Raw genomic sequence first — 6,741 nt, 5'->3', positions numbered from 1 at the left:
AATTAGCTGGTAAGTTTTGATTTCTCTATATGTTAAATGCATCTAAGAGAATTTTTTGGTGTAAGATGGTTCAATATCCTGTGACTAATTGTGCTGTATGGGTTTCAAGTACTAATAAATTGTGGAACACTAAGACTATAAAGTGTAGCAATATAGTTGGATGATTCTTTTTAAGCTCTTGGAATAGGAACTGTTTTGAATGTATCTTTGTATCTCCTGACAGAACCTAACACAGTGCCTCACAGAGAGTTGGGTTGAATAGATTTTTGTCAAATGAATAGATTTTACAGTCTCAGGCTGTAGCTACAATTTCCCAGAGAAAAGGGGAGACCTTGTTTTGCAATTGGGGTAGAAAGACCTGAAGGATAAATGCAGCCCAACTGTAGCCAGTTCACCACAGAAAACCACTGCATAACTAATCTTTAGGACCTTTGTGTCAGCACTGCCCAGTTCCCTCTGTGACCCCAGCACATACGCAGACTTTGTATAATTTTCCGTTGCTGGCTGTAGGCAGAGCACTTTGTTAGCTCTAACTTGAATGTATCTCCATCGTGGTTGGGATACAGACATAATCTCGCTGTTTCTCCTTGTCTCTCTCTGGCTCTCCTCCTCTCCAAAAGTAGGTGTTGGGAAACAAGTGATATTAGTGGAAAGGTAAACTGCAATTTGCTGGTTGTCATTTGAAGATACTCAATACCTACAGGCTTAGGAAATTTAATAATCTGTATTCCTCAGCATGCCTCTTTCAAAACTCATGGCCTGGCTCAAGAGACACAACTTGCTTTACAAATTATTTCCCTCTGATGACTTAACTCATACACTAGTTCACTTACAAATGCGCTAACTTTAACTTGCACACATAATGAGCAAGATACTCTTCTAGTCCTCACAAAAATAATGGATCCCCATAGGTGTGGAGATCTTGTATCCAAAAGTATCCACAACGAAAGGTAGAAAGGACAAAACTTGCAACAGAGTAAAAGGAAAGAAAACTTCAGATGTCTTCATTCTTTTCTATGATGCAGCAGATGAAGAAATAGTCTCTTAAAAAGAGGGAAGAAAACACAAGCTGAGTGCTTCTGGAAGTAAAACTATGTTTCAAGCATCTTCTCATATGATGGCAAAGTGTGTATACATATACATGCATGTATGAGTAGTGCACATTGCACATGTATATACACACAGGCTGATATTTTTATTTGTCTCTGCTTATCATAAACTGATGACTAAAAATAAGTATACTGTTGCTTATCTTCCTACATGTGATTATTTTAAACAGCATACCATTTCTCGTTCACTTTTCTCTACAGATGGAGAAAATGGCTGAACAGAAAGTCTGTCGCAGAGAGAAAAAGGCAGTGAGTCTTTTCCAGAGAATTATCAGATGCTGACATCTAGTGGCTCTCAAAAGTCCATCGTTACGGAAGACAACAACACAACATAATTTCCATGCACTGCAGATATGCACAGGCGGATGTATTTTACTTGTATATTCTATTATGGTTCTTCATATGCAAAAATGCTGATATTTAGACAGAATGAAAGCCTGTGGTGAAACGACATGCTGTGATCAGCTACACACCTATTTTGCATAAAGCTAAAGAAAGCCCCTTTCTTTACTCTCTCTCTTTCTCTCCCCTTCCTTTTTTCCTTTTCTTTCTTTCTCTGTCTTTTCTTTTTGTTATTTATTGTGCGTGATACTGTCTTTATAAATGACCTTACTGCCTCTTGGACTTTAGATCTTTTGTAATCTGAAATAAGCTTCTTATTATGCTTTGCTTTACCACAGTAGTTGAAGTTATACATACAAAAGTGCAGCCCACTAGTAGTACTCCTTCTTTCATAGTTTGGTGTATTTGCATAGTCCTTTACATTTTCCATTTTGTATTTAAAAATATATCTATCTATATATATGATGTATGTAGCTATTCTATCAAATGAATTTTAACTTGATTTCCCCCTTTCCTTCCTGCTTCCCTCATTGTTTTCCATAATATAGCAAATTAAATGCTCTATAAAAGACTTCCTCACCCCTCTTCCTTACCTCCTTCCCTTCCTTTCTTGCTTCCTTCTTTCTTTCCTTCCTTCCTTCCTTTTCTGCACTTTGTAATTTTTGTACAGTTATTGCTAGTTTTTCTTCAAGACTTGCCTAATTTTATTTCATTGATGAACATATATAGTTTTAAAAAGCTTATTATGGCAAGTAGATTACATTAAATGAGTATTTGATGTTTTTTCCCCAATTATGACTTCTTTCCTTGATCCCTCTCCAAATCCATCAGATTTAATGAGTTTGCAAAGAGCTTTCTAAGCATGAACTTCCCTTCCTTGTGAAATTTACATTCGTTTTTTTTTTTTCAGGAGACTGCTCAGGCAATGCAAAATAATCAGCTTGGCACCCTTATCCATGAGTTCTGTCAAATAAAGCTGTCAGAAACTCAGAGAAGTGGGAGAAACAAAGAAAAAGAATAAAGAGACAGATTATAGCCTCCATGAGTACTGAAGAGTTTGCCTCATAGTTGAACCTGTAATAAGCTCTAAGGATTGGTTAGAGGCTACTTGAAAATCTGAACAGGTCAAAGGTCTATCAGAGAACACCTAGAGAAGGCCTCCAAGGAGTATGTACTTCTCTCTCCTACTTCTACTGTCTTTCTCCTGCCCCTTCACAAATACACTCTGCCCCTACCCTGGAAGCTGATTTTGGACTAGGACCCAAACAGATTATTTCTGAACCTAAGTTCAGAGATGGAAATCTTGGTAATTTAAGTGAACTGGAACTAGGTTTGCTAGAACTCTCTAAAGGAAAAGTTTTTCTACAAATTATCAAAGTATTTCAAAGAACTGTTTCAACCCAATTTTACCAAAGATTCAGTAGGCGTGATTATCTTTGTATCACTTTCAAAATTATTTTGCTACTCTTAAGCTGTTTTTTAGATCACAAAAGATCCTGAATAGCCAGAGCAATCTTGAAGAGGAAAAGCAAAGTTGCAGGGATCACACATTCTATTCTGAATTGTATTACAAAGTGATAGTAACTAAAACAGTATGGTACTTGTATAGAAACATAGATATAGACACTGTAATGTCACACAGAGCACCTAAATAAAATCAAGCATATATGGTCTACTGATTTTCAACAATGGCACTGAAAGGGTACAATGAGGAAATAATAATCTCATCAATAAAATATACAGGAAAAACTTATATGCATGTGCAAAATAATAAAATTGGACTCATCTCATACTACACACCCACACACAAACTTAAAACTTATTTGATTTTTTATATCTTTGTCAATAGACAATAAAGAGATATTTTTGTTGTCTTTATTGTTATTATTTCTGCAAGAATGTCTTTGTGCTTGTATCACAACAGAAGATGAGGCAGAATGCTATTGGATATAGATTTGAAACAGAAAAACTGTGGGACCTTCTAATTGGATCTTTCTAAAATATTCCCAATCTATGAACCCATGCCTGAGGTTCCATAATTAATGTTCTCTCTCTCTGTCTAATTTATGTTAATGCCTATGATCAAGAATACTTGGTTTACTTAAGAATGCTCAAGGGAAAAGAAGATCTAGGTCATTGTTCTGTTTCTGTCTCTAAGTAGTTAAGAAACCTTATAAAAATTTCTCTATTCCTAATTTCTAGTTTCTTCATTTGAAAATGAGGGCATTGGACTGTGCATTTAATTAAATCTTAATGTCTGCATCAGCAGTTTTCAAACTAAGGTAGGGGGATCTCCGGAAGGGTCAGTGAAACCCTTTCTAGGACATGCAGATCAAAACAATTTTCATAGTAACACTAAGATACGATATTACTTTTGAAATACCCATTCTCTTGATGCAAGTTTTTCGGAGATGATGTGTAGTATCATAACAGATTGAATGCAGAGACAGATCTGAACTGAGACTCCAGCTCTCTTTTGTGAAATTAGATATTAAAGAGATTTGCTAAAATGTGAACAGTGACAATTTTATCACCTTTTTTTCTAATTCAGGAAAATATGGCTATTTTTAATAGAAGTGTTACCTATGTTAACCTGCAATAGGTTTATTATTCCTGTTTTTAAATGAATCAATAAATATTTTACACACATCTCTCAGCTTTGCTTTCTAATATGGTGTTCGTATATTTAACCCTTTTAAACAAAAGCTGCTTGGAGTCCTCAATATATTTCAAATTTTCAATGAAGTTCCAAGACCCAAATATGTGAGAACTGCCTATTTACACTATAGTATGGGAGAGTCTGTTACTTTTCTAAACATGAACTTTTGTAGTGGAAAGAGGAGATAGAATTCTGAGGGTAAAAGGATTGAGAAGGGGAAAAGTTATAAAAACAGGAACTCTGGAGCAAGTAAAAAAAAAAAAAAGCATAACAAGCAAAAACACATCTAGATTTATACTAGTCAAACTGTTGAAAATTAAAGATAAAAGGGAAACTTTAAACCTGTAGCGTTGGGGCAGGGCCGAATATTATCATCAAAAGAACAATAATAAAACCTGCAGCTTCCTTTGCACAAAAACAATGGAAACTAGAACACAACAGCTTACTAGTCTGGGAAAAAAATGTCAACTAAGAATTCTTCATTAAGTAAAATAGCTTTAAGAAATAAGGGCAAAAATGAATTTTTTTTCCCCAGAAGAACACAAACCGAATTTGTTTCCATTAGAACTGCACTATGAGTTCTAAAGTAAATTTTTTAGGTGGAAGAAAAATGATTCCAAGTGAAAGTACGGAACATTAGGCATAAATGTGGAACACTCAAAATGGTAAAACATAGGAAAATATGAAAAATGGTAACCACTTAAAGAATATTTATTTCTGTGTTTAAAATTATGCTTGTGATATTATAAGCAGTAAAAGTAAAATAGATACCAACAATAGGACAAAGGATAATGGGATAAAGTTAAATTGTAACTTTTTATTTTATGGAAAGTGATAAAATTATAAAGTAAATACTAGTAAGTCATGAATGCCTAACAACTAAAATAATAAAAGTTATTATTATTATTGTCTATTAGCTAATAGAGGATGTGAAGTGGAATAAAAATAAAATCCTATTAATCCAAAAGAAGGCCAGAAAGAAAAATTAAAAAGAAAAAAAAAAAGAATAAATAGAACAAGGAGGAAGATAGTATACTTAAATGCAAATATATCAATAAAAACGTTAAGTAAAATAGAATCTATCCTAAAATAAAATAGTACATTTTCAGACTGGATTTTTAGAAAGAATAGTAAGATGCAACTATTTTTTTTTTGAAACCCAAACACATATGTATTTTTGTTTCTGTTATTAACTACATGTTCTGTTATTAACTGCATGGAAAGCTGTATTAGGATTGTTGAAGTGCTAACAGTCTTATTTCTTCTTGGAGGAAGAAATAAAGTAAAAGATCTCAGAAAATTGCTCATAAGTGAAGAAACAAAGCTGAGACTGCCCCTCAGAGAGTGGGCAGTACTTCCTCTTGCTGGGAGCAGGCCAAAAGAAAAACCGCTGTGTGCCCAAATCACAATTACTCAGGTTCACACTTTACCCCATAGAGTCTAAGCTTGGGTCCCGGTTGACAGAACAATATAAACAGATATTCTGCTGAGTGACTCTAGTAATTATAATGTGACACCATTCTAGAGACTGTCTAACCGATATTTTTAGTTTATCGATCTTTTTCTCATGTGTATACATACATACACAAACATCATCTTAGGGATAATTCTGAGATAATTCTGAGAGATAATTCTAGTGGCAGCACTTTGATATTTGGTCAGAGGATTGAGAGACTTGGGTTTTTGGTGGAAAAACCATACCAGCGCTTCCGTTCCATTATAGGGTGTCAAAGTGAACGCATTTGCAAAAAAGTGAAGCAGCCTTATCACTGGAATCAGTAATATTCGTACAAACATGAGTAGAATTGTATACATCATATTGTTCATTACTGTACCTGGGTACACCACACTAATCGAAGTTCCTATTCAAAGCCACATTCAGGAGTTCAGTGGCATAATTCGAAGAGCTGTAGGGTTTCTTGCTTTTGCTGTGCTGGAAATCCTCAAGGCTGAGGTTAGATTTCCTTGCACTGTAAGACAACATCCAGATGAGTTGAGATGGATTGTCACTGTGACAGAGGAGAGGTTCCTGTTCCCGGATCAGGATAAAGTGCCGAGGACATGGGTTTCACATATCACCTGGAGTCTATTGGCAGTGATCTTGTCATCCCGGGTCAGCAGTCCTTCAGGTGTGGAGAACATATGAATCGCTTTTCCTGAAAAGAGGCCAGAGAACAATTCTTTGATATTTAGCTGTGGTTTAGGCAGGATCCCAATATTTAGAGATAAGTCTAATCTCTGAAACCTTTGTTTAAGTTTCTTGGCAGCCCAGAAGACCAACTGTATGGTGGTGACCTCGGCGGTGGGAGGAGAAGCTAGCAGGGCAGCACGGACAGCCTCTGCTTTGCTCGTGTTCCTGCACGCCCAACACAGGTGGAGCTCATCTTTCTCCACCAGTAGCCGCTTGCAGAGTGGAAGGCCAATGCCACTCTTTGCCCAGGTGATCAAAACCACCTTCCGCATCTTCTAGGCTGTATGTTATTTTTAAAGACATTTTAGATATAAGGAAACAGATAGATTGAAAGTCAAATGATCAAACAAAATATACCACACAAATCTAAATAAAAGAAAGCACAGTGTCTACTTTTTTTTTTTTTTGAGTTGGATTCTCACTCTGTCGCCCAGACTGGA

The 6,741-nt window shown here is 35.6% G+C and overlaps 1 pseudogene; it reads right to left on the bottom strand.

Moving 5' to 3' along the window:
- Window positions 1-5,827: 5,827 nt before the first annotated feature.
- Window positions 5,828-6,573, bottom strand: LOC103267755 (annotated as a pseudogene).
- Window positions 6,574-6,741: the final 168 nt, after the last annotated feature.

Source organism: Carlito syrichta, unplaced genomic scaffold (assembly GCF_000164805.1).
Source record: "Carlito syrichta isolate Samal-C Ts95f unplaced genomic scaffold, Tarsius_syrichta-2.0.1 Scaffold308237, whole genome shotgun sequence".
Classification (NCBI taxonomy): Eukaryota; Metazoa; Chordata; class Mammalia; order Primates; family Tarsiidae; genus Carlito; species Carlito syrichta.
The sequence above is the reverse complement of the archived record's forward strand: the minus strand, read 5'-3'. Positions and strand labels throughout refer to the sequence as shown.